The 9,961-nt window shown below is 31.0% G+C and overlaps 2 long non-coding RNA genes across 2 annotated transcripts; both read left to right on the forward strand.

The window, feature by feature from the left end:
* Positions 1 to 3,280: 3,280 nt before the first annotated feature.
* On the forward strand, positions 3,281 to 3,703 carry LOC109584399 (uncharacterized). Its single transcript, XR_002185976.1, has 3 exons — positions 3,281 to 3,466; positions 3,514 to 3,595; positions 3,651 to 3,703. It is a non-coding gene; the product is annotated as an uncharacterized LOC109584399 (long non-coding RNA).
* Positions 3,704 to 5,207: 1,504 nt separating this feature from the next.
* LOC109584398 (uncharacterized) lies at positions 5,208 to 5,588 on the forward strand. Its single transcript, XR_002185975.1, has 3 exons — positions 5,208 to 5,360; positions 5,422 to 5,508; positions 5,556 to 5,588. It is a non-coding gene; the product is annotated as an uncharacterized LOC109584398 (long non-coding RNA).
* The last annotated feature ends 4,373 nt before the right edge of the window (positions 5,589 to 9,961 follow it).

Genomic DNA, 9,961 nt, shown 5'->3' on the forward strand with positions numbered 1-9,961 from the left:
ATTTTGATTGTTGTTTATCATCTTTACCTGCAGTTATCACATATGAAATGTTATGATGCTCTAATTAAGAAGTTATTCAAGAAACAAGATGAAGATGATAATGATCAAGATGTCATCGATTCACATAAAACTGTTGATCAACAAATGAAGGAAATTGTACCAACTTCTACTGATGTTAGACTGAGAAATAACCGTGAATCAGTTGTTGATTTGTTTCAATCTTAATTTATTTATTTGTTAATATTATTAGCTACTTTAGTTTTAGAAGCAGTTACTATAATTAATCTATTCTTCATTACTTTTTAGAATGTTCAGTTTACAGTCTCATACTGTGTGTGTATACAATTGTGATAATAATTAACTATTATTATTTTTGCTGTTTTTGTTACTATTGCCTTTCATTTTGTGTCTTTAGTTCCTTTTATATCAAGTTATTCCTTTAGTTAATTTGTGGGGACTTTGATACAAAATAGCAGTAAAGTCAATGTACATACGTAACGCAGTAGCATTACTAAGTAGGAGCATAGAAATTATAGACTACCTAACTACGTTATAGGTTATGTAGTCTGTAATATCTATGGATCCATAGATACTACACAACATGAAGGTATGAATGAAGTATGAAGATACTTTAAGTATGAATATAAAATATGAAGATATTATAGTGTGTAATATCTATAGATCCATAGATACTACAAACGTGTTTTTAGTATCTATGATGGATACTATGGTATAGTCTTGCATAGCCAGCCTGCTGCTAATAATAAAATAAAAATAATAATAAAATGAAAATAAAAAAATATTACAAAAAAAGTAATAAAAGAAATTTTAAAAAAATAATGAGAATTAAAAAATACAACCGGTAAAAAATAAAAAAATTAATAAAAATAATAATGAAAAATCAAAATAAATAAAATAAAAAAGTGAAAAAATAAAAATATATTTTTAATAAAAAATAAAGTTAAAAAAATTAAATAATAAATTTACAAAATTAAAAAAATTAAATAAAGAATGAAAATAAATAAAATGAAGAATAAAAAATTAAAATAAAAAAGGATAAAAATCAAAATAAAAAATGAAATACAAAAATTAATAATAAAATATAATAATTTTAAAAATTTGTTTATTAAAAAAATTAAACAAACTAAGAGCTAGATATGTTTATAACTTTCAGTAACTCATAAAAACAGTTACTGGTTGCTACTGATCATAAACCTAAATGGATTATTTTGTAAATTTATTTTTGTGAATCTAAAAATTTTTCAGAATTTTTCCTGCTAAGCATTTGCAAATAAAAAATTTTTGCAAGATGACCTCCTGTATTATTTTAGCAAAATGTGGCAAAGAAATTGTGAATGGAGTTTATTTTTGCGAATTATAACCATCTTTGAAATTAGCAAAATTTGTTATTCACAAATACGTATATTAAATTGGTTCATGGCTTCATGTCACCTGCTGATTTTGGATACTCTTTATGTACTTTTGTTGCTACTATTAGTAATGAATATGCCATTTAATTTAATCATGTTGAAAAGATGTCGTCTTTATGAAAGAGTTATAGAAGATAAATAATGAAGATAAAGAATATAAAACAAAGATAAAGCAGCTTTATTCATATTCCTCTGATGAAGATACTTTAAGTATGAGAACGATAAAGCAGTTTATATTCACTTCTCTTTTGTAGCTGGTTTGCAATAATTATTATTAAGCTAGGCCTGACGTTACTTTGTTGCTGCAATAGAATTTGGTTCTCTATTTTAGTGTAAAGCATGCATCAAAAGGTCAAATAGTCCACACTTTTGATTAAAAATTGACAATACACTGGCCTAACATCATATTGTAATCTAGCCTTGACTCTCTCACTCTCCTTCTTTCTCATAAATATTATTATAGATGCTTTCATTAGTTCTTACTATTGATGCTAGCGGAGCAGCAAAGAATGCAATAGTGACAGCATTGCATATGAATCCAAGGGCCACTACAACTTGTAGGAGTTGGGGTAGATTAAGAACTGTCACATATATAAATAAAACACTCACAACAGCAATGAGGCCATTTCTACCAGGGACAGACTAAAGGGGAAGAAACAGCATCAATACAAAATGATTCTTCTACACAATATGCATAGAAACAGGATATAATATATACTAGAAAAAGTAGTACTAAGTTTGCATGACTTATATAACTTGGAAAAAACAGAAATACTTTACAGTTCCTCTTACTTTATCATTAGTGAATAGGCAGAATATGATGAAATATATTGACTGAAGGACTGAACCAATGAAATTAACAAACATCATTGGATTATCATTCACTACAATGCCCTAACCACATAAACCACCACATTCATCTGTAATGAAGCAAAGCAGATACAATCACAATGTCATTCACTAACTAACTCTCTTCTCTTTCTTTCTCTCTCCTCCTATGATATTATTGTGATTGAGGCGTAATCCTTATGGGTATTTAATGATTATTATTTATATATAAACTACATTATACATAAATACACACATACACAGTAATATTGAGGTAATGCACACTCATGACTAACCATATACCAGTAGAGCATTTTTTTAATGTACAGTCATATAATGATAGAGTATGTCTGTGATTGTACACATAATGACTTATCATGTAAGTATGATTACCATGCAGTCCATAGTAAAGATGAGAGAATGGAGTAGGAGAGATATAGACTAAGAGAAACTGATTGAGTGAAGCAGATACTGACAAAGCAATAGCTGCACTACAAGTATGAGACTATATCATGTCAATTAATATTTCTTTAATTATCTCATCTTCTCTTCAAAGATCATAAGTTAAAGGATTAGTATAGATGATTATAAATATCATTTATAAAAAGTAAAAATTAATTATCATCAATGACTTGTAGTGTATTAATTAGATTGAATCTAATCATTACAACTGTGCATCAGATTTTCATATTTGGAGTATACGTTTTGGTATTTGTTTTTCTTTTGTTCAGATTTGATGTGTGTTTTCTTGTGTTTTAGTGTAAACGAGACCCTTATCCGACTAAAAATATATCAGTTTTAGTTTAAAACGTAGTCATTTAAACCAGGCCTAATTCTTTTATATTTATCTTTTAGAGAGGTGGTGTCACTGTTAATGTAATGAAGTGACTGGACATCATTGTTTACATTGTGTGTGTACCGTATATACTGTGAACCTAATGCGCATCCTCAGTATGCATGTGGTGATTCATTGATTGTATGGTTCTCTCTCTCTTTCTTTGTTACTCCTTTCCTCTTGTTGTTTGTTATTAACATGATCTTCATTACATTAATACACCTGATGAGATGTTAGTTAATTTTGGTTCTGCCATTCCTCCTCCTTCATATGCTGCTACCATTGCACAAGAATACAGTACTGAGCAGTCCTCAATTTATAGTACCAGTACAAGTTACTGATGCTGCTGCTGCTGTGGTTCATGGACAATATGGTATTAATATAAATTTTTACATTGGTTATCATTTATTTTTCTAACAGAAAAAATTCCATCAAAAAACATTGAAGATGCATGATTATGATATTAATACTTCGGTAGAAGATGATACTTGCTCTAGTGATGGTAAGGATTACAATAGTAATATATATTAATAAACATAATATTCTTCATTTTTTAGCTGAAATTGTGCAGCCAAATGCAACATCAGTTCCTTTAGAAAAGGCTGATCTATTACTAAAACATAAAAAATTTAAAAAAAAACAAGATTAAGTAGGATTCTAGAGCNNNTTCNTNNNAAAGTAATGGAAACAAGGATAGGTAGGATTCCGAACGACCAATGAAAATACAAAATGAAAATCCTACTCGTGATGCAAATTCTACTCTACATTGTACTTTCAATGTTATTATGTAAGAATTATGGATCACCTTGCAATGTGGAGTAGAATTTGCGTCACGAGTAGGATTTTCATTTTGTATTTTCATTGGTCGTTCAGAATCCTACCTATCCTTGTTTCCATTACTTTTTTACAAATTTGCTCTAGAATCCTACTTAATCTTGTTTTTTTTTAAATTTTTTATGTTCTTGTTTGTGTTGATTTTTTTAATGATTTATAATATTTTCCAGTTGCCATCGTGATACTTGTTGATTTTACACAAACAATAATTTTCTTTATTATTATTATTATTATTATCATTGTTATGTCTTTACAGCATTTCTGAGCAGGGAGGAGTACAGCATTGAATTGATATGTAGTGAGCTGACTTATCATGACATCACATCAGAACTCATAAATATTCATGAACTATCTTTGTATATAATGCATGCTGTGTAAATTATTATAATCAGTGTTTGGGTGTCAACACGAGGCATCGTTAGCTTTCTCTCTAGTGTAGCAATCCTGTCTAGCTGCCTTACACATACTTATAGCACTCATTTTTGATTTGCTATCGATATAAGCTCACTGAAGAAATATCTACTATACTGATGACAAGTAAAATTAATACTAGTCTTGACAGGAGTCCTTGTTCAAGAAGCAGTGAAAGTATCCATCTTCCCTGCAATCCTGTAGCTATTCCTGTTCTTCCTGTTAAGTTTATATTATCATTGCATTATTATAACATTAATTGTTTGTTTTTTTGAAATAAAATAATTCACTGCACAATACCTTCTCTTAGCTGGAAACCTCCACTAAGTATTGTAATTTGATTCCAAGCATAGCTAGCCTAGCTAGGTTAAAAAAATTGCTTGCTTTTCCCAGTTCTGAGGTCTGAGCATGCGCAACCACGCCCAAATTTTGGAGCACATGCTTCTTTAATTAACAAAATGGCGGCATGAGGTAATTTGGACTAACCCAGCAGACCATAGTATCACTTCTGCCAGCTTGGAGAATGATCTGATGGGACATGGACCTGCGCATAGACTGTTGGAGTAGAATGGTGTAAAAATTAGCTTTTTACTACCAGCCAAGATTGAGATACAAACGGACAACTGGATTGTGAGGAGAAGATGACTAAGATGAAAAAAAGTGGCTGAACAAAACGGCCCGTTTTGCCGATTTAAAACTTTTTTATAGACAAGGTTTAGAGCCACGCTAGTGGTACCAATGGAGTCCTCTGGTCAAGATAAGGTCCTCTAAGAAGTCTGGTAAGCATAGGAGCTCGTTTTCCCGGTATAGCAAGGCTGCAAAAGTCGTGGCAGCCATTTTGTTTTGGGGTGAATCCTACTTAGTAACGCTACCGCGTTACTAATATAATATCAGTGGATGTAAATAGATTCTCACCTGTTCACTTTCCAACAGAAAATTCCTTTGTTAATGAATCACTGAGTATTGAAGAGAAACCAGGAGCACTTGTAACAGGCATTATGTTAAATATTTCTACTGAAGTGGTATAACAATTAATATTATATTCATGACAAACTCCATTGAATTATTTTTTATTATCAACAGGCTGCTACAAGTTGTCAAGTAATGACAAGTAATGAATACAGTACACCAAATGTTTTTGAAGATAATTCAGATTATAAAAATCATGGGGTGAGTACTATTTTAAACAAGACAGTACTTTATTTTGTTTAATTTAGGTACCAGAAGTAATGCCAAGCACTTGTAATAAAGTAAACTTACTAACACAAATTCTCCGTTATTTTTTGTAGTCGTGTGAGCAATCCTTGTTGTGTTGTGTGTCCATATATATATATATATATCATAATTATGACATCATCCTTTGATGTGGTCGGGTTTATATTTTTGTATATATACCTGCTATTCAGAAATGCTGTCATCATTATGAAATATATCCTATATAACATACTAGAACTGGTCAATATACAAAAGATATAGACCTTTGGTGGGTGTCCTCGGATGTGATATAGCCCTCGGGCTATATCACATCCTTGGACACCCACCTCAGGTCTATATTTTTGTATATAGACCTGTTTAGTATGATATATATTATACATATAATACACCAATTTTTTTACTTTATGTAATGTACATTTATTCAATCTTTTTGTTTATTGCTGAATGCATAAAAGCTGGTTTTCATATAATCGATCATACAACAGGTTTTTATAATGCTATTCATAGGTATTTTGTCAGATGATTGTACAGGGGTTTCAGCCCAATTTTGGAGAAAATTTAAAAATTGATAAAAGATACAATTTTGATCAGAATCAGCTCAAACTTTCTACACAACATGCATACGTATTAAAATAAATTGTAGAAACAAAACTTATATCTTGTCATTTTTGGCTAAATTTGGCCAATAGCCCTGTACAGAGATTTTGGCTTGAATTTGAAGCAAATTTAGAAATTTGTAAAAAAATTCAATTTCAATTGGAACCAGCTCAAACTTTTGACACAACATAAATACAGAAAATAGTATAGAAATGAAGATTAACGTTGGAATCTTTTTTCTCTGAATGCAGCTCCTTTGCTTTGCTGGAAAAACTGTAAATAACACCTTTTCCCCATTGAAGACTATAAAATGTATACCTCCATCATGGTGGCCAGAGTAGTTTTTTCATTTACTTTGTCCAAATAAATATCAGTAAAAGTCATCATGCATTTCATTCAGATGGATTTGGTGGATAATGTGTAGGGGCTTGTGTTTATTTACATCAATGAGCAAATTCTTAGTATGTACTATAGTATGCACAGGATTTGTACAAATAAAATTATGTTATTACCCTGTTCTAATGGGATTATACATAATACCAAAATTGATAAATTATGTACTCCTGATAATACTGCCTGTAATTACAGCACTAATTAGTGGAAATACCATTACAGCTAATAGTATTTTGTGGGGAGTTTGCTACAGATAATAGCAAGTCATTATTCATGTACAGGTACATAAATAACAAATTCTTAGTCTGTAGTAGGTAATGTGTACATGAAATCATGAACACAAATTTGTTTTACAAGTACAATTATAAAGTTCTAAAAACATTTTAATCTAATTTAAAAGTGCATGCACGACTAGACGTGTACATGTCTTCCTAGAATTCCAAATTTGTACAAGCACAAATCAATCCCACTTGTAAACAGAAGCAAAGCAGATACCAATCACAATGTCACTCTAACTAATTCTCCTTCTTTCCCCTTATATAATGTAATGAGGTATATCCTTTTCTTTAATGATATACTTTTTAGTATTATATCACTAAAATCTCAAGCCATGTATGGACATAAGACACTTACATTATATAATACAATACTATTATGTACACTAGTGATATATATCTGTATATGAAATAAGGATATAATGCTTTGATTTGGCAGAATTTTGTTTTGGCAAATTGCCAGCAAAATTGCCAATATTAACACCACCAATCATTAATGGACAAATTCAATAGTATACGTGTATACAGAAATTGCCAAATTAAAAGCCACAATTTATGTCTAAATAAAGTACTATACAGTAGATACTGCATATACTGATAGTGACGTAGTACATGAATCACAACAAGTGTTTTATTTACGCTCTTATGAATTACATCATGCATAACTATATACATATACAGTAGTAGGTTATTACCATTAATTGAAGGTACAGTCGTGTTATTATGTCTGTGATTGTACTCATAATGACTTATTATGCAAACATGGCTGGCTAGCCATGTAGTCCTTGTACACAATAAACAAGATGAGAGAATGGAGCAGGAGAAATATAAAGAAAATGATCTAGTTAAGCAAATACAAAGTTAAAGCACCTACTACAAGTTATGTATTTCTTTACAATTAACTCATTGTCTCTCTAATGAATCATAGATCATAAATTGAGAATTATGGTAAAGATGATATCAGTACCATCAATAAAAACTAAATTATGAATATGATCAACTAAAAAGAATGACTTTTCTAGTTAATATTGTATTAATTAATTATGACAACTATGCATCAGATTTCCATATTTGGAGAACAAGTAGCCTATATAAGTCATCACTCACAGCCTGCAAGTATACACTAGTCAGTCAGTACAGAGAGTAGCTATGTCTCTCCTGTTAGTGGTTGTTCTCTTATTCTTCAGTAGCTCCTGCAGTGTCTCCTCTGGTCAGTATTATGTGTCTAATGACTGCAGTTCAGTTACTCAGTCACTTTGTAATCCTTTATCAGTGTATGCTGGGGATATGTCTCAATACAATAACACCATCTTCTACTTCATTGGAACTAGTGTCATTAACTTTAATGTCACAATGGACTCAGTACAGAATATAACTCTACACGGACTGGACCAGTCTCCTACTATTCACTGTATAAATAATGCGTTTATAATAGTCAATACCAGCAGTCATGTCAGTTTCAGTAACTTATCATTCCAGCAATGCAACATATATTTTGTATATTCAAGTAATATCACAATTACTGGTTCTGCATTTGAAAACCTTAAATACAGGTATGTCTGGCTCCTCAATGTTTTTGATAGTAAGATAACATCTTCAGTTTTTGACAATGCAGGTCTAACTATTGTATATAAGCCACCTCCAGTGTGTTACAATGAATTACACCATTACTCATTAACACTGACTAATGTTACTGTGACTAATAGTGGCTTAGGGCTTGGTATGTTCCATGGTACCTCATATAATATATCAGTTGTTATTGATAATGTCAGTATCATCAGTTCATCAGAAATCGGTGTTTTTCATCATTTCACAGGATCTCTTTTTTCTCTGTATATTACCCATTTATCAGTATCTAAGTCAGGGGTAGGATTTGTTTCTTTTTCAGACACACATTTACATTTACAGCAGTTTAAAAATTGTGATATTAAAGGTGTTGAATCACGATCTACTATTGTAATTGAGGATTCCCAATTTTACAACAATGGTCATGGATTATCCTTTGATATATCTAGAGATTATATTCAACTAAGTAATTATCATACTGATATTACTGTTAAGTCATGTTCAAGTCATGACAATAGCATTACTGGTTTATTAATTGTTGGAGGTTTATCAACATCAGCTCATATCAGTATTATAGATACTAAACTTGTTGGAAACTGGAGAAATGAGATAGCAGCCTGTCTTTCTATCCTTCTATATAACATTACTGTTACTAATAGTCTATCAACAGGACTGGTGATTACAGCCTCTGTAGTAACTGTAGAAAATAGATTAGTATTTAAGAATAATACTGGAGTAGTTGGAGGAGGAATGGCAATAAATGGTTCATCTGTTCTGGCCCTATCACCATCAGCTAACTTGGAGTTTATTGATAATCATGCAACTTATAAAGGAGGAGGAATTTATTTGGATGACATAAGTCACATAACTGAGAGGGATTATTACTCTTATTCAATTTTCTATTTTTCAACAACTCTTAACACATTTACATTTAAAGGCAATACTGCTGCAGTAGCTGGAAATGATATATATGGAGCCGATTACAAATTGGAAGATACTGCTTCCTTAACATTAGCAAATCTTTCAACATCAAGTGATGCACGTGCATTTGCTTTTTGTGATCCTGACAGTAATGAAACCACACCAATATGGCATGATGATGAGCAACAAAGTGCTTTTCCAGGTCAACCACTGAAATATAATGTTGCTTTATTTGGACGCACTTTTCATACAAGCTCATATAGTCTTACTGATGGGAGAATAACAATAGAAATTAATGGAACAATAGTGATAGACAAATACATTAATAATTGTTCACTGATTGAATACACACCAAAATATATCGACCATTATGGAGAACATAACATTAAATTCATCATCACTACTGATACATCATATAGCAATGAATCAGGTGCTTCATTTATTTTTAATGAGTGTCCTATTGGTTTCAGTGTAAACAGTTCAGGTGTTTGTGATTGCAGTGTTTCAAGAGAGAATGTCACATGTGATATAAATACCCTACACATTACACACAATGGTCTACTGTGGATTGGAACATATCATACCAGTACACCTTTCAATGATAATGAAACCAATCCTAATGCATGCATTATCAATGAGGACTGTCTCCTCTATTG

The sequence above is a fragment of the Amphimedon queenslandica genome, unplaced genomic scaffold (assembly GCF_000090795.2).
Source record: "Amphimedon queenslandica unplaced genomic scaffold, v1.1 AMPQUscaffold_13212, whole genome shotgun sequence".
In the NCBI taxonomy this organism is placed as follows: domain Eukaryota; kingdom Metazoa; phylum Porifera; class Demospongiae; order Haplosclerida; family Niphatidae; genus Amphimedon; species Amphimedon queenslandica.